This window comes from Rattus norvegicus, chromosome 13, assembly GCF_036323735.1.
Source record: "Rattus norvegicus strain BN/NHsdMcwi chromosome 13, GRCr8, whole genome shotgun sequence".
Taxonomy (NCBI): domain Eukaryota; kingdom Metazoa; phylum Chordata; class Mammalia; order Rodentia; family Muridae; genus Rattus; species Rattus norvegicus.
In genome coordinates this window covers 46,738,819-46,762,227 of record NC_086031.1, presented here as the reverse complement: position 1 = coordinate 46,762,227, position 23,409 = coordinate 46,738,819, and the positions used below count along the sequence as shown (strand labels likewise).

Here is a 23,409-nt window from a genome sequence, read left to right as displayed (position 1 = left end):
CAGAGCCTAATAAAGACCTTGGTCCCAATGGACAAGGTACATGGACAGGTAGCTTCCCACGTGGGTTTTGGAGGCTATGTCCCAGGTCAGCAAGCCAGCAGGCACTGAATCCAGCCTTCCTCTACATCTTTACTGTATGAAGGGCCTCCTGTTTGGAATGAAATTCCCCCACGTCTACGGCCATCTGCTGTACACCATCCACCACCACAGTGCTAATCTCTCCTGGAAATTTCCTCTACTTAGAAATTACCTTTAACTATAATCTAACCATGCCTTGGTCTTAGCCAAGTTAACAGAGTTGCCCACAGATTTGCCTCTGTCTTTCTAAAGACTCCCCAGAATTCTCTCCCAAGTCTCCATAGTTGAGTGTGCCATGGGTTTCCCCGCACGGGTCTCAGACCACGCTCATATGTCTCATAGGTGTTTGCCGAACACTTACTCTGGACTCAGATGCTGTTCTGGGAATTTGAGCAACATCGGTAAATGAAGCAAGGATCCCTGACCACTGTCTTCTCTGTCATCCGGCTGTCGCTATGGCGCCTGCGTGCCTCTTCTTTCTGCTTGGTTAGAACAACAGCGTGCACACTTCATTTGCATGCCTGTGGCGTTTGTATGGGTATCTCAACATACCCAGTGGTGCCAGCTGGCCCACCAAGCATCCTCTTAGGCAAACATATGCACTCGGATCTCTGGATGTGCCAGCAGGCAGAGCCCGCCTGAGGCAAATGAGGGGACCCGTGCTTCCTGCCACATCCCGGGTCCCCAGACTCCCAGCACATTTTGTGCTCTGATGACCCTTCTAGGCTGGACCTAGCGGCCCGTGCTCTGAAGCCCTGAGCAACCTCTCCAGCCCTCTGCTGACCTCATTTAAGACAGCTGGCAGGTATGGAAGGATGAATGTGGGCTATCCGCAGGTATCTGCAGCCAGCAGCGACTCCGGGGGCAGTGAGCAAGCCAGCCCTTGAGGATTCTACCTGGCTGCAGCACAGTGTACCTGGCCTCTGGGTAAAGACCAATTCTTCATCTCAAAATTGTTCAGCAAGGTATGTGATCATGTGTTTGAGGCTAGCTTAGGCTGTAGAGCAAGACCTTGTCAGGAGGGAGATGTGGAGTGAGGGGTAGAATGGAAAGCGCCAAGTGTAGGTGAGATCGTTAGAAAAACAGTCCCTGAGAGCTACCATGATATATGGCCTTCGGTCTAGGGCTCAACCCATTGACTCAGACCCCTCCAAATGAGCTCTGGTTCCCAGCCGGGGTGTCAGATCTTGTGAAGCTCCTTCCTGCACACACAGGTTGCAGTATCCGGACACCATCTTCAAAGCGCTCGGAAAATTCTGGCTGAGAAACAGGCCTTGAAGCCTGGTCAATATCTGTGGGGTGTGGAATTCACGGGACCAGGCAGCTTGGCAGGGAAGAGTACAAATCTGGGAGCCAGGAACTCGAGTTTGAATCCTAGCTCACTTGTCCATGGCTGTGGATCTGCGAATAGGAGAATCTCTCCTATGTGGGATGGGGGGAAAGGTTGCTACCGGCTCCCACGGTGGCAGCTGACTCTTGACTTTCCCTGCTTTGTCTATGCAGCTATGGACACGCTTTCGAGGAGCTGGGCACACAGGGTGGAATCCCCTGCCTCTGTGTCAGATGACTGGAAACCACGCTACCATTTCTAGCACCCAGAATCACAGGGTTTTGGAGTGAGCTCAAGCAATTGCAGACTTCCTCTTTCCACCTGCCCAGAACTCCTGCTCCACGGGTTCCAGGAGCTGGCCGCCTAGTTGCTGGAGCAGCTAGAACTGAAGCTAGCTGATCCCATCCTGGAGTCCTGATAGCACACAGGGTGCTGAAACCCTGCTTCTCCCTGCCTCAGAGCTGGCCTCCTCCGTCCCTCAGCAGTCCTGCCCAGTGCTCAGGCACACACTCAACACGCATCAGCAGGGCATAAATATTTATGACATGCAACAAATGCAGTGGCTTATAGGATTCCTGGAGCTTCAGGCGGGCGCTCTTTGCGCAAGAAGCATTTTTATGTGAGGAGGGGGGCAGTGGGCAGGAGAGCAGTGTGTGCAAGCAGAGACGGGGCTCTTAGCCTCCTAGAATGTTCTGGAAGCCTGCCCTTCACTGCGGCAGCTGAGTGTTTCCATTTGTGGGGAGGCTTGGCTGGCAGCTGCCACCATGCTCTCTGATAATCCACCAGCCTTAGAAGCGTGCTCTTCAGAAGCCCCGCCCTGATGCTACCAGATGTTCACCAACCAGAGGACGGAGAGAATTCCATCTGGAAGCTGAGTCCTCAGGAGGTGGGTAGAGCACAGGGTTCCTATTCTCATTGTCACAAGCTTCTAGATGGTTCTCAGAGTGGAAACCAAGGATGGCTGCCTCTGCCCCCTACCAAAGCCCCCTTAGGGCGATTCAACCACATTCCCAGCACCTAGCCCCCAAGGCAAGAAATGCAAGTACCAGCCAACTGTGGTGGTAGACATTTGTAATCCAAGCACCCTAGCCAGCTCCAGCAAAACTGAAGTCGTACAGTAGGACCCTGTCTCACAAATCAATCAAACAAACAAGGGACTGCACATATCTCAGACTTCCAACAATAAACAAAGGTTCACACATATCTGCGTCAATCCCTTCCCTTCTGGCCAGCCAGCATCTCTCACTGGTGCTGTCTACTAACACCGTTTGACATAGCTCCTCATTGGTTCTGAGGGAGGAGGTGAGGAGTGGTGAGCAAAGCCATGAGACATGAGTCTTTCTGCAGAGCAGTGAAACCTGGGCCTGCAGTGGAGTCTTGCTACCCTGTGGGCCTTTTCCTGGAGGTGTCAGTGGTGGCCAAACCTGACCTGGCCTTTGAGGACCATGCCCAGCCCAGGCTGGAGAGGAAAATGCTTCTGTAGTGGAAGGAGGGCCTTTCAGCTGACCTCCCACATAGCAAGATTTAGCCAACTATAAACTCCCCATTCAATCCTTCCAGCACCAGCTCTCAAGCCACTTCCACTCCCAGCACTGTCTGAACCTGCACACCTGTTCCTCCAGACTCTAACCGCTTTCCACCTGCTCCTTTAACCAAGCCAGTCTCCTCTCCCCTAACCTCTGCTGAGGAGGTGAGTAAGGAGTTGGTAGCGGTGGGGGTGGTTAGCCAATCTTCATGCCTCAGGGTCCCATGGCCAGCATAAATCTCTCCTTCTTTCTCTTAACACCTGGCCGGCTCCTTGTCACTGTGCTAACAACATTGTATTGATTTGCCCACGTGACTGCTTCCCCCAAAGACCATAAACTCCTTGAGAGCAGAATCTACGCTGTGTTTGTGTTTTTGAACGCAACTACCCACCAGTGTTCAATACGAAACAGGCACTTCATAAGTACAGAGAGAAAGCTCCTCCACACTTATAAATTCACAAAAGCAAACACAAGCTCCAGTCGTTCATGCTGTTCCCCAGCAAGGCCAGCGCTGACTGGAGAAAAAAGGCCTGCTTACAGCCTTACAGGGGTTTCCAGAGGACTCCTGCAGCCCCAACTCCAAGCACAAGATACAAGGTCAGCTGCCTGACGCCTTTCCTGCTGGTTAGTCATTTCCACAGGAGGAGAGGACCCCTGTTCATGTGACAGAAAAAGTGAGTCACCCAGAACAAGTGCAGCACAAGGGGGGCTGTCTAATAAAGACAATGCTACCCCTTCCCCACATTGATGGCAGCCATCAACAGAGAAGAGGAGACATGGCTCTGGGGTGCCCACCTTGCTTTAAGCACGAAGGCAAGACTGTGGATATGAGTGGAGCCTAGCCCCCCACCTGCTAGGGCCCCCAGAGCAGCTGAAGACACACGCCCTGCAGTGTTCTGCTAGGCAGCTCAGTCAGGGTAAAATTACAGACTGCACCATGTGGCGTAGTCACTAGGTGTGGGTGTCCTAGGGGTTGGGGCGAGAGGCTGGTGGCATTTATGTGACTCACAGAACAATGAGGCAATGCTAGGGGTAGGTGGAGAAAAGCAACAGAGGCAAAAACACAGTGACAATAAACTCTGGATCCTGCATGTTACATGGCTAGCCCAGTGCCTGCATGATGCATGGCTAGCCCAGTGTAGGGGAGGTCAATTCCTTGGGCTGAAGGGAAAGAGGCAGAGGCTGGAACACGCCTTGAAGGTAAGAAAACTCTTTGATTGTTAGGACAAGAACAGTGAAAGCAACAGCATGCACCCCCCCAGATACTCCATTCTGGAAAAAAAAAATAAAGTTGGGCTATGGAGTTGGCTCAGTCAATAGGGTGCTTGTCGTGCAAATGTGGAAATCAGGGTTCGCATTCCTAGAACCTATGCCAAAGCATAGGCAGACATGATGGTATTCTGCACTCTGAGTATTCAGGGGATCTCTGTCTAGCTGTCAGGGATCCCTGTCAGCGAGCTCCAGGTTCAGTGAGAAACACTGCCTCAATAATCAAGGTACAGGCGACCACAGAAGGCCTCCAACATCAACACTGGCCCTCCATATACATGTGCACAATGCACACATGCACCCACACATATGTGTGCCCTTAGACATGTAAACATGCACGCGCACACACAACACATGCGTATACATGCAAAATAATTGAATTTCAAGTTAACCCAGCCTGGTTTAACAAACTAGCCTTACAAAAGACCCTTAGCCCACAGTTCTCTTTTCAGCTCCCACTGGTAACTGTCTTCTCACTCCAGAGATCTGTAAGACTCAAAGGCTTGGGCTGGAGAGCTGGCCCAGTGGTTAAGAGCACTGACTGCTCTTCCAGAGGTCCTGAGTTCAATTCCCAGCACCCACAAGGTGTCTCACCACCATCTGATGGTATCTTCCGGTGTGCAGATGTACATGCAGACTAAGGACCCATATATACAAATAAATAAGTGTGGAGAGCTTTGGGGGCCGCTTCTAGAAATTTGTCAAGAACTTGAAATTGGGCTAGGACAAGGAAGCAGGCTCAAGATGAATACAGCCAAGGAATGTATTGTATTCCTTGTATCTTGGTCATCCTGATAAACCCCGAGACACAGTGACCACAGGACTTTCCTTATTGCCTTGTTTGTTCCTTGACTACTTTGTCTTTGACCTAGAACTGACCCTATGTTTTTTGCATGTACCTAGAATGGTATAAAAGCAGACCAGAAAAAAATAATAAAGCCTCTCTAGCTTCAGCCCCAGCTGGAGGTTATAATGTCATCTAATTCTTTAATCCTTACTCACTCTCTCAAGACCCTGCTGACTGACTGAGCTGCCTGGGTCAAATAAATAAATAAATAAATGTTAAAAACAAAAGGCTTGTCTTTTCACACAGATGACAACATTCCACACACAGTGTTTTAGGTTTTGTTTTTTTTTAATTAAAATATGCCAGTGATCATGGTTAATTTCAATCATCAAGTTGGTTGGATTAATAAATGCTTTGGGGGTGCTGGGGAGGTAGGTCTGTGAATCAAGTGCCTGCTGTAGAAACATGAGATCCAAAGTTCGAATCTCCAAAACCCACGCTAAGCTGGGTGCAGGGCAGTGCGCCTCTGATCCCAGTGCTGTTACGATGAGATTTGAGGCAGAGACAGAGAATCCTCAGAAGCTCCTGGGCCAGTTAGCATGGCAGACAGAGCAGGGAAGCAGCAGGGCAGATGGCAAGGACCACAGACCAAATTAAAAAAAAAAAAGAAAAGGATGTGCTGGAGGCTGACTCAGCAGAGCCGTTCTGCTCATTCAGAGGACCTGGTGGGTTCAGTGCCTAACACTCAAAATCATACAGCTCACAGGCACCTGTAACTCCAGCTGCAGGGGATCGATCTGATACTCACTTTTGGTTTCCAAAGACAGCAGGCATACATGCCGTGCACACACATATGTGCAGGCACTCACACATACACATAAAATGAAAATTAAAGAAACGAATATTTTATTTACTTACTTATTTTGAGTAGTTGCTCATTACGGTGCTGCTAGTGACTGGCCTGAAGCTTATTATGTAGCCTGGGCTGGACTCAAACTCACGGAGATCCTGCTGCTTCTGCCTCCCGAGGGCTGGGATTAAAAGTGTGCATCATCATACCTTAAATAAATAAATCTTAAAAAAAAGTTTAAGAGGGAAAAGGAAAAAGACAGGTGAGGACAGCTTTGCCTCTTCTTTCCTTCTGATGAGCCAGCAGCCCCACACTCCCAATGCCCACCCTCACTGCCATTCCCAATGCCCACCCTCACCGCCATTCCCGATGCCCACCCTCACCGCCATTCCCGATGCCCACCCTTACCGCCATTCCCGATGCATTCTGGCAAGGTCTCTGGCAGCATACTCCCCATGTCATTCTTTTTACTGTGGGAATAATAACCAGCTCTCTGAATATAGATCGTGTCTATACCACACAGCAAAAATAATAGCCTATGGAGTACCCATCGCAACGGCATCCGATGCAGTCTAATGTGTATGCAGTTAGTACTGTTAACATGCCACTGAGGGATCAGGTTAAAAATTCAGATTCCAGGGAGAGATGGCTCAGCGGTTAAGAGCACTGACTGTTCTTCCAGAGGTCCTGAGTTCAATTCCCAGCAACCACATGGTGGCTCACAACCCTCTGTAACAAGACCCGATGCCCTATGCTGGTGGGTCTGAAGACAGCAACAGTTGTACTCACGTACACAAAATAAATAAAGTCTTAAAAGAAAGTTCAGATTCCAGTTCAGTACATCCAAGGGAACTCAGGGTCTAGGATCTGTAACAGGTCCCCCTTAGTCTTCACAGTCTTTACCTCTCCTTTATGTGGCCAGTCACTTGGGAAGGAGGGAGCATCCACCAGTTGTCTAGTTCCGTGTTGGAAGGCTTGAGTGGTGAGGGGTTTTCCATTAAGTCAAGTCTATTTCTAAGTCCTGGTTCTGCCAGCTGAGCACAGGCCTCTCTCCTGTGCAGTCCTCCAGCCTTTTGCTAGACAGTCTTCATGTTTTCCTCATCTCCAACTGTGCCACAGATGCCGGAGTCCTGGGAGGGCAAAGAGGAGCTTTATCCTTTGAACCCAGTCCCTAAGCTCTCCCTGTGCTTGCCTGGCCAAAGAAAGCCATGAAGCGTTCTCATCCATGCCTCCAACCCCCGTGCTTCTAAAGAAGACTCTCCTAATCTAACAGGATGGGGGTGACTGGTTGGGAGGATGCCAGGAGGGAAGAATTGAGTTGAGGAGGAAGGCCCCAGTGGTGTGCTGGCAAATGCTTAGCGGGCTGGGCTCTCCGCAGCAGCCGTTGCAGCCCTGATGTCTAGCACTTGCTTGTTTCCGTGGTGTCTAGTCTCCCTCCACCACCAATTTCTAGCTGGCAGAGTCCCACCACTGCATGTGGTAACCATTAGAGCAGTCCCAAGCAACTGGAGACAGTAAATGTAAAAATCCCCAGTGTCAATAGATTGTAGTGTAATCATTAGAAAATTAGGAGTTTTAGCGCTTGCTGTATTTTTAATGTATTTGGTTGTAAATTTTTAACGAAGGCTATATTTAGCAACACGTTTTCGAAATATAGCTATCTGCTCTCGTGAGCCCGTTTGAGCCAGCTCCAGCTAGTCCTTTTGGGCCTCAGCTTTGAGAGCTGGAATCTATCTTCAAGGACAGACAAGCCTTGGAGGCTTCTTACTGCCTGTGCCTTTGAGACGCTCCCAGCGATTCCAGCATCAGCACTCTGCCACCCCCTATCGTTGACACTGGTATCTGCAAGCACCAGGGAGCCTTAACTTCTGGAATAGATTTGCACGTCCCAGCGGCCCGTAGAGCAGTCCCCTTCCGTAGCCCTTTTGCGTGGTTCTTCAACTCTATGCAGCCCATCACTTGGGGCAGAGTGGGTAGGGCGGGTAGCACTCACGCGGAGGGCTCAGTGAGGGTTTTCCTATTAAGTCAGTCTATTGTTAAGTCCCAGTTTTGTGCCTTGGGGACAGGCAGAAGAGGCCCGCCTTCTATCATCAGCCATCTACTCTCTCTGTACCCACCCGGGTAAGAGCCCGGCATTACCTGGAGCTGTAGCGCCATCTAGTGCCTCTACAGGGACATGGGCGCGTTCACCGGCTCTTCACTCCGCACAGGCAACACAGGCAGAGCCTGAGTGTGCTGTGTTGATTTTGTTCGAGGTAAAAAGTCTCTCCAGACATCTATCTGCTAGTTTGAGTTCCTGACACAGAGCAGGCCAGGAGGGAAGCAGAGAGCCAGACCTTCCCAGAGTGTGCCTCTCACCACATCAATGTGGATCACAGCCGAGAGCTCCAGCCAGGGCAACCGTGGGGTTCCCCTCAGCCAGCAGCTTTCAAGCTTCATGGCCCAAGACCATCTGTGAGGAATACATTTACAGTAGGTACAGCAGTCCAGGATATCCTGTGTAGAGAAGGTTCGAGAAGCCTTGCTGTGTATAATGCATTTGGACTTTTCTGTTATTATTATTTTTTTCATTAGGGGAAAAAGAAAAGGCCAGCCACAACTTCCGTAAAGAGAACAACTCATTCACTGATTGGTCATTACCTGTTGTTTGCAAAATACTAGCCTAGACTAACACATCCGTTCACTGAGAACCACGGGGCAAAGAAAGAAGAAATGTGCTTTCCCCAGGGAACCACGGGCAGATCCATCAAGGTCCAGGTTGCTGCCGTCTAACTCTCTAGTCGCTGGCCTTTTTGGGCTCTGACCGGCTCCCTTAGCATGGAAACCCAGAGGCCCACTGACCTTGGTCTGGACATTTAGGTCACCTGGTCCTGTGTGCAGGTGCCCCAGAGCCCCAGAGGCCAAGGTTCTGGAGAGGAGCTTCTGTTTATAGCATCAGGCAGGCTTCCTAGTGGGGAGGACAAAGACAGGTCAACAGGTGGTATTAGCATTCTAACTCCAAGTCAGAGGTCTAAAAGTAGCCTCTGGGATGTCTGTCTGTCTGTACTTTTATGTTTTGGATAGTGACTCACTATTAGGTTGTCCTTAAATGTACACTTCGCTCTTGGGACTGAATTTCTTGCTTTTTAAAAATAATTTCTTTTTATTTTATGTACATTGGTGGTTTGACTGCATGCATATCTGTGTGAAGATGTCAGGGGCTGGGGATGTAGCTCAGTGGTAGAGCGCTTACCTAGGAAGCGCAAGGCCCTGGATTCGGTCCCCAGCTCCGAAAAAAAGAACCCAAAAAAAAAAAAAAAGAAGATGTCAGGTACCTTGGAACAGGAGTCACAGACAGTTGTGAGCTGTCACGTGGGTGCTGGGGATTGAACCTGGGTCCTCAGGAAGAACAGTCAGTGCTCTTAACTGCTGAGTCATCTCTCCAGCTTGGGACTGACTCCCCACACCCCACCTCTGTGTGTGTGTGTGTGTGTGTGTGTGTGTGTGTGTGTGTGTGTGACAGAGACAGAGACAGAGACAGAGGAGGGAGAGAGAGAGAGACAGAGACAGAGGAGGGAGAGAGAGAGAGACAGAGACAGAGACAGAGGAGGGAGAGAGAGAGAGACAGAGACAGAGACAGAGGAGGGAGAGAGACAGAGACAGAGACAGAGACAGAGGAGGGAGAGAGAGAGACAGAGAGACAGAGAGAGAGAGAGACAGAGACAGAGGAGGGAGAGAGAGAGACAGAGAGAGAGAGAGAGACAGAGAGAGAGAGAGAGAGAGAGAGAGAGAGAGAACAGGTCCAGGTATATACATGTCACAGCATGCATGTAAATATCAGAAGACCACTTTTTTTTTATTTTCAACATTTTATTTTTGTACACATTTGCTTCAAATCAATGAATTTCTAAGTCAGGTTCAGGTAACTGAAGAGCCTTTATGAGGAGTTTATATTGTCTAGACCCAAGATATGCTGCAAAGGCAGTCTGAAGTAAAGGAGGAAATAACATTTTTCTAAAGACAGGCTTAGAAATAGTAATCCAGTAATTGAAGATGTTTCCCCTCTGTGGTAGAGGGCTTGATTCATACCTGGTAGCAAGGCCCCCATTCACGGGTACAGCCAAAAGGATGTACCCAGAACAAAACCAACTAGTGCACCCCATGTTGTCGTACAGGTTTCACAGTTCAAATTACCTGTACTCAAAGGTAAATTTACAAAACTATGGTAGGACAGGTTTGCAGTCAAAAATGGGATCACAGCCACTGGCAAGCTAGAAGCTACTCGAGCTGTGTCACGTTCAAAATTCGCCGAAATAGACTGTTTGCTATTAGGCCCCCAAAAGCAGCATTAAGTCCAATATATACTGATCCATATTCAAGCAGATTCCTGTCTGATTCTGGAAGTTGCTTAATTTTTCTGGATATGATATTAAATATTAAATCATCTTTGTTAGTACTTGGTTTATGACTTTACATCTTGGACCACTCAGCAGAATGACGGCAGCTTATGGCCGCCTCCCCAGCTGCCGGTGCTTGCCCAGGTCCTCCCGCGCCCGAATCTACCACAACCTTCACTAGGCAACCCTGGGCTCCATCTTTTGTTCACACGTGACTAGAAGACCACTTTTGAGAGTGTTCTTTCTCCCCCCTCCCCCCCGCCCCTTCCCCACCCTGTGTCCTTTCTTTCTAACGTGGGCTCTGAGGTTCAAGCTCAGATTATCAGGTCTGTTAAGCAAGTATCCCCTGAGCCATCCTAGTGACTCTGGAAATTACTTCTAAAGTTTGAGTTTTAGCTGATTCTTTAAAACCCAGTTATTCCTGGTACGGTGTTACTAGGCGTGGAGGTTTGAATAGGTATGGCTCCCATGGGCTCGGTGTTTAGAGAGTTAGCCCACAGGGAGTGACACTATCAGAATGTGTGGCTTTGTTGGAGGAAGTGTGTCACCGTGGAGACAGGCTTTGGGGTCTTACATATCCCCAAGCTATGCCCAGTGGGGGTCACAGTCTCCTCTTGTTTCCTGTGGATCAAGGTGTGGCATTCTCAGCGCCTTCCCAACACCATCTCTACCTAGACCCTGCCATGCTTCCCACCCCGATGGTGATGGACTAAACCTCTGAACCTGTAAGCCAGGCCAAATTCATTGTTATACTTTATAAGAATTGCCTTGGTTATGGTGTCTCTTCACAGCAATGAAGCTAAACTCTAACGCACTAGGTGAACAGTAGTGGAAAGATACAGCCACCATGATTTTCCCAGAGGGTACCTTGTCATCTAAAAAAAATAAAGTTTTAAGTTGAGTGTGTCTGGGGAGGTAGCTCGCCGGTATAGAGCTTGCTAGGAATCTGAATCCCGCCTCCAGCGCTGAATGAGGTGGGCAGGTGGCGCTCACCTCTGCTCTCAGCAACTAAGGAGTCGGAGGCAGGGGTCAAAAGCTCACGGTCACCTTCAGCTAGAGCAAGTTTGAAGTAGGCCTGGGGTATCCACGACCCTGTCTCAAAACATATAAAACAAAACAAAATAATTTAAACAATCAAGTCCACCAACCTAGACATTCTATTGATAGGAATTTAATATAAGGCACTAAATATTAGACATAGGAAGATGGCCACCACGACTTCTTGTATTTCTAATTTTTTTTATGCACATGGATGTTTTGCCTGCATGTATGTTTGTAGACCACGTGTGTGCCTCATGCCCACAGAGACCAGAAGAAGGTGTTGGAACTGGAGTTACCAATAATTGTGAGCTTTTATAGATGGGTGCTGGGAATTAAACCCAGCTCCTCTGGCAGGGCATCTAATAGACTCTTACCTGTTGAGCCACCTTTCCAGCCCCCGAATTGTGTATTTTTAGTGGGGAAAATATAAATAACATCAAAATGGAGTTAGTTTTAATTTTCAAATTTAATTTCCAAAAAATGTAGAGTGTGAAAATCTTACAGAAGAACAGGTGATAAGACCCTCTCTGAAGTACCCACTTCCTGGTACTGGAGTGGACGCCATCAGCTTCCCTAAAGAAGAGAGTCATCCAGAATCACCAGGAGTCTTGGCTGCATGCACTCCTCTGAGAATCATTTGGGGGAGAAGAAAGAAAACTCTGGAAGTACACACTTATCTGTGCGTAGATGAGCGTGAGTTGTTAGCGGGATGCTCGCCAGAGTAGGAGCCAGAGTGGTGTCTGGGTGGCGACATTTTCAGGTGTTTCAAAATAATATTTATAAAATGTGGTTTTTGTAAGCACTGTCCTATGAAAGGATGCCTTGTGTTAATCTTCTGGCTATGACAGGCAAAGTTGTCATCTTAGGGTTCTATGGCTGTGAAGAGACACCATGACCACGGCGACTCTTATAAAGGACAACGTTTAATTGGGGCTGGTTACAGTTCAGAGGTTCAGTCCATTATCGTCATGGCAGGAAGCATGGTGGCACGCAGGCATGTATGGTGCTGGAGAAGGAGCTGAGAGTTCTACATTTGGATCCACAGACAACAGGAAGAGAATGAGAAACTGGGCTTGATTCAAGCGTCACAGCTACTCTAACAAGGCCACACCTCCAAGGATGCCACTCCCTGTGAGTCCATGGGGGCCATTTTCATACGAACCACCACAGCTGCTGGAATGCTTGTGGGCAGGTTTTTGTTTAAACGTAAGTTTACGCTTTCTGACATAAATGCCCAGGAGTGCAGTTGAGGCTTGTTTCCTGGCTTAGCGTAGAGTGGTCCTGGTTTCCTGCTCCATGATCACTGGAGGAGAAAATGTGTTCTAGCGAAAGAAAGGATTTCATACAGATCTCTCAGGTCCTCTCGGTGTGTAGTGTTGTTGAAGCTGCTTGTGTCTGCATCATTTTCTCTGATTCTTTCTCTAATTCTCTCACTCTTTCTCCCTCTCTCTCCCTCCCTCTCTCTCCCTCCTCTCTCTCTCTCTCTCTCTCTCTCTCTCTCTCTCTCTCTCTCTCTCTCTCTCACACACACACACACACACAAATAGGTGTTGACCTCTTCAGCTGTCACTGTCCAGCCTGACAATCTTTGTCTTTGGAGAATTTAATCTACTTACACTTAATGTTTTATTGAGCTAATTGGAGTTCCACCTGCTATATTACATTTTGTCCTCTGTGTGTCTCGTGTCTATCTCTCCGCCCCCTTTTCCTTCCTTAGAGTGACCTAGCTTTTAAGCGGATGACAGTACTAGGAATCAAACCCAAGGCCTGCCACATGCAACACACACGCTCCACCACTGAGCTACATCCTAGTGCGTCCTAGTGCGTGAATTTAGTTTCCTGGTGAGCTCTCTAATTTCTTTTTTTTAATATATAAGTTTTTTCCTCCATCTGTATTAACTTGGCTATTTCTTATTTACATTTCTTTTTTCTTTTTTTTTTTTTTTTCCGGAGCTGGGGACTGAACCCAGGGCCTTGCGCTTGCTAGGCAAGTGCTCTACCACTGAGCTAAATCCCCAACTGAGCTCTCTAATTTCTGAGCAGTTGTTTTTAGTCAAAACCAATGGTTCTCAACCTTTCTAATACTGGAACACTTCAACACTTTAATATAGCTCTTCTTTCTATGGCAACCCCCGACCATAAAATCATTTCATTGCTACTTCGCAGCTGTAGTTTCGCTACTGTTGTGAACTGGAACATAAATATCTGACATGCAGAATATCTGATATGTGATACCCAAAGGGGGTTCAGACCCACAGACTGAGAACCACTGGTTTAGATCATTCTGTGTGCATCTCGATCCACTGGCGTCAGCACCAGACCCTTACTGTGCAGAGCTGTGCAGAAATGTTTCTCCTCTCGAGCTCTGTCTCCTCCTCTCTTGTCCATGGTTTATTGCTAGAGTGAGGACTTTTAAAAGGTACAGGGTTTCTGGACTGTGTCAGCCTTTCCACACCAGAATCTGTATTTTTAAAAGCTCCCTGGTGATTTGATGGTCAGCAGGTTGGAGAGCTTCCCTTTTCTAAAGCTGAGGATTTGGTTGGCAGGACGACAGCCACACGCCCAGAACTGATAAACTGATGTCATGACTCTGCCTTGTGTTCACTCAGTTCTCTTCCCCACAGGCTGTCCTGTGCACCCACATGCTTCCACAGTGACTTCTGTGTCAACCACCTGCTTTGGGTTCTGTGTGCTCCTCAGAGAAGAAAACTGGATTAGAGGGGTGGAAGAAAGTGCTCACATCCTTCCGGATATTTGAGGGGAAAGTTGTTTATGATGGCCAACTGCTCTAAGCACTGTTCTATTGCTGTGAAGAGACAACATGACCACAGCAAGTCTTATTAAAAAGAAGGAAAAAAAACCATGCAATTAGGGCTGGCGTACAGTCCAGAATTCACATCTGGCTCTCAGGCAAAAGGGAGAGAGAGACTGGGCTTTTGAAACCCCCAAACCTTTCCCCCAGTGACATACTTTCTCCAACAAGGCCACGCCTACGCCACGGTCACACCTCCTAATCCTTCTCAAGTAGTGCCACTTCCTAATGACCAAACATTCAAATATATGAGCCTACGGGGGTCATTCTCACTCAAACCAGCACACTAACTATGACATGGATGAACCAAGGGGCAAGGATTGCAGCCCAAGGCAGGTCACGCACTAAGGCAGCATACGCCATGGATTGGGGAGATCATTAGGAGTAAATAAGTGAACGAGACACACATTGAGATGCAGGTAAGTAATACTTGGAAATATTTCATGTACTCAGAAACTGAACACTCTGTGTACCTTGTAAGTGGTGAAGGCTGAGCTGAGCGAGGCTGAGGAGAGAGTGGGAGAGGATCTCGGCCTCCCTGTGAAGATTCACACACCTCACTGCAGACGTACCTGACCCAAAGGTTGCTCTTAAGGATTGGCGCCCACATTTCCTTGAGTCCCTCCAGCCCCAGGAAGAAATTGGGAAGCTCGAGGCTCAGAGCTTCGCTATGAGCAGAGCCCTTTATAAAGCACCCGATTGACCACCGAGATACAACGCTCTACTACGGCATTTCTTTGTGGGTCCCTGGAAGTGTAGAGCTTTGAACTTTCGCTGTTGCAGAGCACTGGATAAAACCTGGCTGGTCGCCTCCCCATAGCACGATGACGTAGCCTAGGCTATGGCATGACTGACTTTGACAGTGATGACCGAAGGGGGTAACAGAGCTTCTCTGCAGGTGCTGGGTAGGTCAGAGGGAGCAACACTTGCAGCAGCCAAGGGCAATCAGTGTAGGAATGAGAAGTCCAGGGGATCTGCAGAGTCCAAACCAAGAGACAGTCAACAAGGCTCGAACCCCACTGTCCCAGAGACAGCAACCAAGAGACAGTCAACAAGGCTCGAACCCCACTGTCCCAGAGACAGCAACCAAGAGACAGTCAACAAGGCTCGAACCCCACTGTCCCAGAGACAGCAACCAAGAGACAGTCAACAAGGCTCGAACCCCACTGTCCCAGAGACAGCCGGCAACAGCAAGTAAGGTGTTGATGCCAGAGACTCCCAGAGAAGAGCGAGCCTGAGGACAAGGCAGAGAAACCAGTTCCTGCCTGATATTAAAGCAGGGCTCAGCACTCAGAAATGGGGCTGGGGGTTGGGGGTTTGGCTCAGTGGTAGAGCGCTTGCCTAGCAAGCTCAAGGCCCTGGGTTCGGTCTCCAGCTCCAGAAAAAAAAAAAAAGAAAGAAATGGGGCTGCCCGTCCCATAACAAGGGTCCATAGAGAGACATGCTATGCACTTGGGCATCCTCCATCCTTCCTGAGGCCTACAGGCTCTGGGGACTAGACATGGACTGGATTTTACAATAGATCTCTCAATAGCAGAGCCTAGACCTACAAAGCAAAGGGCCACGAGGAAAAGAAACTCTGAATTTCTTCAGTCTAGAATGCCCCGGTGACTAGGTTGTTCCTTACGAAGCCTATGGATTAATCTCCCTAAAGACAGGATTAAGTCTTGCCAGGAGATGACCTCCAAACCCTTGCAACATTCAGCCTCATAAGAGCACCCTTATTTACCTCAAGGTTTTGGACCACACCGTGTATTCTGACATTCTAGCAAGGTGGGCCCTTGATGGTGGCATCTGATGATTTCAAATGGCCCTTTGGAGGGACTGGAGTCCAAGGTCAGTTGTTTGGGCAGTCAGCCATGCCTACGCATTTTGCCCCCAGTAGAAAACCCTGACCCCAAGGCTTGGGGGAGCCTCTGTGGCTGGCAGTGTTCTCTGTGCATGGCTATATGTCATGACTCGAAGCTAAACACAGCCACATTGTCCTCACTGAGAGAGGACAGCTGGAGCGCACATCTGTTTCTCCCAGGCTGGAGGCTACCAGTGTAAGCACATTTATAAGCAGCCGATACAGATCAGTGTGCCGGGGCTTCCAGTCTCTGCTTGTCCCCATTCTTGGGTCAGCACAGCTGATGGAACTTGTCATCCAATCGGGGTACCCCAGTTCCATTTGTGTGATGGTTAGTTTTAATCGTTAACTTGGCATAGCCTAGAGTAACCTGGGAAGGGAGTCTCAGCTAGGGATTGTCTACATTGAGTTGGCCTATGGGAATATGGATTAGGAATTGCCTTAGTAAGGGTAATACATGTGGGGAGACCCAGCCCAGTGTGGGTGTGACATTCCCTAGGCAGGGGTTCCTGAACTGCATAAGAAATGGAGAAACTGAGTAAGCAAGCATGCATGCATGTATTTGCTTCTTCCTGCCGTTGACTGTGGATCTGAAGTGTGTAGGTATTTTAAGTTTCTGTCGCCTTGACATCCCTGCTATGTTGGACTGGAGCCTGGAACGGTAAACTGAAACAAGCCCTTCCTTTCTCCCCTGCTTTGATTTTGTCTTTTTTTTTTTTTTAATTGTCACAGAAATCAAAATGTGATAACCTGTGCCCACCATCCACCACCCCATAACCATTTATGGTTCCAAAAACTGTGACTTGGTCATAAGAGTTACTCAGCAATGATTTCATGAGACCCCAGGTAAACATTCACTCTAAACCCACCCCACGGAGACACGGCTCAGGGACTTCGAGGCTCTAGCGAGCCCCACCTCGGCCCCAGGTATCAGTCCCCTCCGTATAAAATGGAAGCAGTAAGCCACACACTGCCTACTCCATAGCTTCTGAAGGGCTTATCAAATGCCTCACAACCTGGAGGTGGTCTGCCAGCTGCAGGCAAGGACGCCTAGAAAGGGCACAGCTGTCCTGAATAGCTTTGGGTGAGAGGAGCTTGGGCCATTCCTGCAGCTCCACTTTCCTTAGAAGAGATTTCCTTTTATTACTGGCAAACGAAAATAACCTCCAGAAACTTTCAAAGGCAGGATGTAGGGCAGGAGACAGCGAGTGAACGAGCACCCTGCCCTGGTTCCGTTGGCCAGATCGCAGAAAAATGCTCTCCTGCCCGCTCTCACCCCAGCCCCTCTCTCTTCTCATCGAAGCAAGTTCACCAGGGCCATTGCTTACACTTTCACTGTGACCTTTCTCCCTGGCCACTCCCAGCCCCTTGTCTATTCCTTGGGTGACCCCTGAATGCCAGTGACATGGTAGAGGGTTTGCCAGGCCCAGGTGTGGAAAGACAGATCCCTCCCACAGTTCCTAAGACCCACGTGAGACTTCATCTCTCTAGTCCAAGGTACCCTCACTCCTTCAATTTGCCCCCTATGTGGAGGGACAGAAAAGCCATTTACTAACTACCCCAGGGTCCCTTCCCCACCACTGCCACGTAGCCCAGGAAAAGAAGCAATTGTCCAAATCCTCAAAGCACACACCGTTCTCTACCGCAGCCTGCACGTGCTTGAGGGCATACTGTTTGTGGTTGAAGACGAGACACTAGAACCCGACCAAAGAGGTTTCAATCCTGCTTCTCAGCTTGCCGACTGTCTATGGGCAAAGCTTCTGTTCCGTCTTCTGTTCGTGTGTTTTCATTATGGAAGGTCCTAGTGACTCAATGTGTTTCCCATGCATCCAGTTCCAGAACCAGAGACAGGCACACAGTAAGTCCGACCTATTAGCCATTTGTTGTTGTTGTTGTTTGTTTTTGTTTGTTTCCATGAGACAGAGTTTCTCTGTGTAGCTCTGTTTGTCCTGGAACTCACTCTGCAGACCAGTGCTGGGAGCTAGCTGCTCCATGCCCCGCTAGCTGCTTTTATTTTAGTATAAAAAAATGTAATTACTCACTAATCAGATTATAAACCTCTCTTCTATCTCACTCCTGTCCCCAGTGACTATGATGACCCATAGACACATGTCCTGTTTTGACAGCACACAGTGGGAAAGCCTGGGCCTGCACACAGCCCCACCCAGAATCTGTTCCATCCATCCTCTCCCATCACCCAAACCTTTGCTAGCAGCAAAGGCCTGCTCTAACCTCGTTTGGCCCCAGGCTTCCATTGCCTTTTCTGTTGCTAGACACAGGCAAGTCAGCCTTGGGGCTGTCCTCTCCCTTCTTTAAGAAGCAGGGAGAGCATGTTCTAGGAAAGGAAGCATGAGAGGTGGGTTGGAGAGGAAGCTACCATCCAGACCCAGGGCCACTGAGTCAGCAGGCTGCACAGGACAGTGGTAAAGGAAGGGCCTGGGCTGGCTTCCAGGGACTCTGTGCTGTCACCGGCATCGGGAGGAGATGCTGATGCTGGCATTTAGGACCCGTTCTAGAAAGGACAGCTTCTGGAAGGTGACAGGACAGCCATTATGTGGGTAGGTGTGGGTCGCCAAACCTGTTTGATGTTTCTGTCCCTCATTTTCCTAAAGAAGCCCCTGCCACACTGAATGAGTTCTGGAAGCCCTGACACAGACATTCTAAACTGGAAATGACATTCACAGGGACACGTGTGTGAATGAGTGGCTGCAGGGCAAGCGTGTGTGGGAGCTAGCTCAAACCAGCTGACCGAGCCAGCCACCGACACCAGGAGCCTTGAGGGGCTTCAGAAACAGAGCCCTTACTAGGAATTAAAATGCAGAACCTCACAATTGAGCAAATGCAAATTAAACAGTAGTGATGCTGGGGTGTAGCTCAGCTGCTGGACATTTGCCTAGCATGCACAAAGGCCCCCAACTTCAAAACGGTTTAGCTCACTACTTTCTAGTCACTTTACATTTGCCCCTGGCTCTGATCTCAAGGTTCTTTCTGTTCCTGGAACCTGACAGGTAGAAATGGAAAGCATCAGTGTGACACAGATCTCCCCACTCGACATAGAGTGACATATGGTAGGACTTTGAAACTGACCTCTGTGGGAAATTTTACACCACAGAAATGGGAAGACAACATAGAAAACAGGACTTCTTTGCACGCACACACACACACACACACACACACACAAAACATGCGCACACACACATACATACACACATGCACGTGCACACACACACAAAACATGTGCACACACACATACATACACACAAAACGTGCACACACACACACAAAACATGTGCACACACACATACACACACACAAAACGTGCACACAAACATACATACACACACAAAACATGTGCACACACATACATACACACACACAAAACATGTGCACACACACATACACACACACACACACACACACACACACACACAGAGCCCAGGGGGTGCAGGTGAGAAGTTCTTGGAGTTTTAAATCTGGTCATTGTGAGGCCCAGAGGAAACACTATCTGGGGTTCGTTCCTTCCCCTCCTTACACCCTCACCTTCTGCAGGGAGCTCCCACCTGCTCATGGTACTTGATACTCCCATGAAAAAATGGCTCAGAAGCTTTTTGTATTCTCCTTAGCTGGTGACTGTTCATCAACTCATTAAAAATGCTCTCTTGCCTGAAAGGATGGGGCCCAGCTTAGCTCAGTCCGAGCTAAGATGAGACCTTGGTCCAAGTCTCTGTTGCTTAGCAAGCCAATGACTTTTCCCAGCTCTAGACTTCTGGGACTGACGAAGAATATGTTATTTACAAAGCCATGTTATTTAATAGAGAATTCTTTGCTGCTAATTACATCTTGGAGGTCCCTTAAAGAGAAGCCCGAGCAAACAGCTTGCAGTTGTGAAGAATTGACACATTCTAGAAGCACACACCATCTCACCTGCAGGATGGAGCTGCTCTGGGGTCCGTGGGGTAAGGAGAGGCCACCCACCTGCTCAGGCCACCGAGCTCAGATGCTCAGCTTACACACCTGAAATTCAGGATTTAAAGCAGGTGCCTTCTCCTGTCACCCCCAGCCCCAGGGGTTCTGTGCTGCTAAATCAGCACTAATCACTAAACAACCTGGCTAGCAGGTTGACTAAGCTGTGACTCTTACTCTAGGACTGGCTCTTCCAATACCAGCAACCGGCAGGAATGGTGTGGGAGTGGATAGGGCATTAGCAGAATGGACTAGGGCTAGCACCATAAAGTGAAAGAAAGAGTTCTCTCCTTCCCCCTAGCATGTGGTGTCTGGTACAGGGCAGAAGGGACATTGACCATTGAGGGGAATCACAGCTACAGAAGAGGACATGGGGCCCTGAGACCAAGGTTCCATCCAACAAGTTCTTCATAATCCTGGTGGCGCTGGCATGACACCTGAGGAGGCCGAAGTTCTGTGATGGTCACACACCACACTCCCATGGTTCCTGGAAGGCCATAGGGAAGGGCCTCATAAAGTTCACTTTCTGGAATATCACCAGCTGCTGTGCCCATGTGTCCCTGAATGCTGTTCCGTGGATACAGACACTTTATTTGCCTGTGTTTCTGTCCCAAGCTTCTGTCTACAGTATTTATTTCTTGAGGAAATAACCCCAGGAAAGCAATGAGCATCTCACATGCCAGTGAAATGGTCACAGAGATGAGAAGAGTCAAATCTCTATTTCCTGCCTCTGCTTCGTGTTTTATCTAGTTCACGATACCCAATCATCAACTGGAGAGACAGCTCAGAGGTCAGGAGCACATGCTGCTCTCGCAAGGGACCCAAGTTCAGTCCCCAGCACAGCATAGCTTCCTGTACCTTCAGCTCCAGGGCAGCTGTCTTAGTTATGGTTTTATGCTGTGAACAGACACCATGACCAAGGCAACTCTTATAAGAACAACATTTAATTGAAGCTGGCTTACAGGTTCAGATGTTCAGTTCATTATCATCAAGGCCGGACTATGGCAGCACCCAGGCAGACCTGATACAGGACGAGCTGAGAGATCTACAACTTCATCTGAAGGCTGCTAGCAGAATACTGACTCCCAGGCAGCTAGGTCAAGGGTATTAAAGGCCATGCCCACAAGGTCACACCTCCCAACAGTGCCACTCCCTGGACCAAGCTATACAAACCATCATAGCATCTAACACTGTCTTCTGAATTCTGAGCTGTCACTCACGTGAGAGCACACACACCTCCCACCCCCCCACCCCCCCACCCCCCACACAGGCCGACACACCTTTAAGAAAAACCCTTTACTTCATTTGTAATTCATTCACTGGGGGACATACTTAAATGATATGGCTTTAGATATCTATCTTAGACTACTGGTGGTTTGACTTAGAGCTATCCTGTCACCAGCCACAAGACCTGTCATCAGATCCTCCGTGAACAGCTGTGCAGGTTGGCACAGTAAAACTCCCAGGAATGCTTGTCATGAAGTAGTCCAATGCTTTCTGTGTTGTTCTTCAGTCTGGGTTGTCCAATGTAATAACCAATAGTTATATATGGCTTTTGTGCACTTAAGGTAGGTATGGCCACTATGGATGTAGGGCTGAGGGTTTTTGTTTGGTTGGTTTGGTGAGGTTTTGTTTTTGTTTTTGTTTGTTTTGGTTTGGCTGGATTGTTTCTTTTTGTTTTGTTTTGTTTTTACTTAGTGTGCATTTAAGCTCTGGTCACCATTACTGTAACAGTTTTGATCTCATTCACGGTTCCATGCATGACCCAGCAGCGCCAATGGAGCGTCCACTGTAACCGGTGTGCTGAGCTCAGCCCTGCAGATACAGACCGGAACACAGTCCTCCACTCCTGGACACTCATAGTCGAGACACCCGGCATGCTAAATGCCAGGAAGAGGGTACTGTCTTCCCTTTTGCTGCAGCACAGAAGAGGGTGGGGCTGGCAAGGTAAGAGACTTTCACTAGGAGATGCTCCGGCTGTGTCTTAAATTAGGGTGATGCCATAAAGATAAAGCAGGCAAGAGATCCCAGAAGCTCTGCTGTTCTGTAACCACTTGCTTTTGACGCAATCGCTATCTTTGTGGTTGGCAGTGTAAAGTCTGCTACCATGGCCAAAGGCCAGACGGCTTGAGCAGGAGAGCCTCCCTCTGTCCTTTGAGCCAGAACCCTGCTTTGGAACCCAGGCTGATCTCAAACATGCTGTCCTCCTCGTTTAGCCTTCCTAGCCTCAGTTCGAGGTTTACAAGTGAGCCTCATGGGTGGCAGAGGAATAGCTCCTTCAATAGGGGTTGGTGCTGGGTTTCTCAGCTAACAAGAGACCTTGCTCAGCCTCTGTCCAGAGTCAGATCTGTGAGACAAGCTGCTGAGATATCTATGCTCCGAGGCCTCCAGAAAGCCATGCTTTATGTATTTAGAGAGTACACAGCCAGGCTTCTCCTGCTGGGTTCTTCACCGGAGGCTGCTGCCAACAGAGGTGTGCACGCAAACTCTGTCACATTCCAAGCCCTTATGCTGGACAGCTGTGAGGACGGTCTCTCACAGTGCAGCTATGCCCACTCAGAGATGCAGGGCAGTTCCTCACAGTGTGTTGTTGCCCTAGAAACAGGGGCATAGGCCAGAGCAGGGCAGGGAAGGCAGTTCTGAGTTTCTCATGTTCACTGCCTTCTCTTCCACTCTCCTCCCTTCCCTCCATTACCCTCCCCTTTCTTTCCCTTTCCTCCCACCTCACCGCCTCCCTTCACTGCCTGGCCCCAGCAGGAATGATATTTCACCTACTCCACACTCTCGGAGAAGACTCTGCCTCTGAAAGCCTGAGGCATATGCTTGGCAAGTGACTCATGAGCTAAGCAACATGGCTGCCCTTAGCAGTGGTGGGGCCCAGAGCAACATCCAGCCATCCTGTCTCAGTGGAAGCTGGGACAGCTCTGGCTTGTCCCGGGACACTGTGTTGGGTGCCGGGGCCTTAGCAGCTGGGCTGTCAGAGTCCTTGTGGGACTCTCTCACTTTGTTTTGTTGCCAGGAGCGGGGAGTATGGTGATGATGCTGGCCTTTGGAAGGCAGAGCTGGACTCCTTCAGGCTTCAGTTGCTAGCACACACTGTATGGTCCAAGATGCCCAGGAGACACCTGTGGTCTAAAGGGCAGGGAGGGCACTCTGGTCAGAAACCAAGAGCAAACAAGGCAAGGGCCTTCAGGTCAATCCTCTGCCTCACCCTCCCCTGCAGCAGCTCCCTAGAGCCATTCAGGCCTCTTCCCTCATTACTGAGCGGGTAAAACAATCCATCACACCATAAGTGATAAAAGACTTGGTATATGAAAGGCTTCAGCAAAGATTGGGTCCCTCTGGGCCCCTTATAACCCTGACCTAGTCTCCTAATCTGGACCAGGCCATCATTACTTCCTCTCGTTCCTATCCTTGTCCCAGTTTGCTTTGATTTTCTACCAGCAAGAGAAAACAGTCTACATGCTATAACTGGATGTCCTTTGGCAAGATCAGTGTTGAGGGCTCCCCCTCCCTCTGCATGAGTTA

The 23,409-nt window shown here is 49.0% G+C and overlaps 1 long non-coding RNA gene and 1 pseudogene across 1 annotated transcript; one reads left to right on the top strand and one right to left on the bottom strand.

Annotated features, from left to right (window-relative positions):
• Window positions 1–403: 403 nt before the first annotated feature.
• LOC120096186 (uncharacterized) lies at window positions 404–5,162 on the top strand. Its single transcript, XR_005492313.1, has 2 exons — window positions 404–1,043; window positions 1,582–5,162. It is a non-coding gene; the product is annotated as an uncharacterized LOC120096186 (long non-coding RNA).
• Window positions 5,163–9,668: 4,506 nt separating this feature from the next.
• On the bottom strand, window positions 9,669–10,295 carry Tmem126a-ps2 (transmembrane protein 126A, pseudogene 2; annotated as a pseudogene).
• Window positions 10,296–23,409: the final 13,114 nt, after the last annotated feature.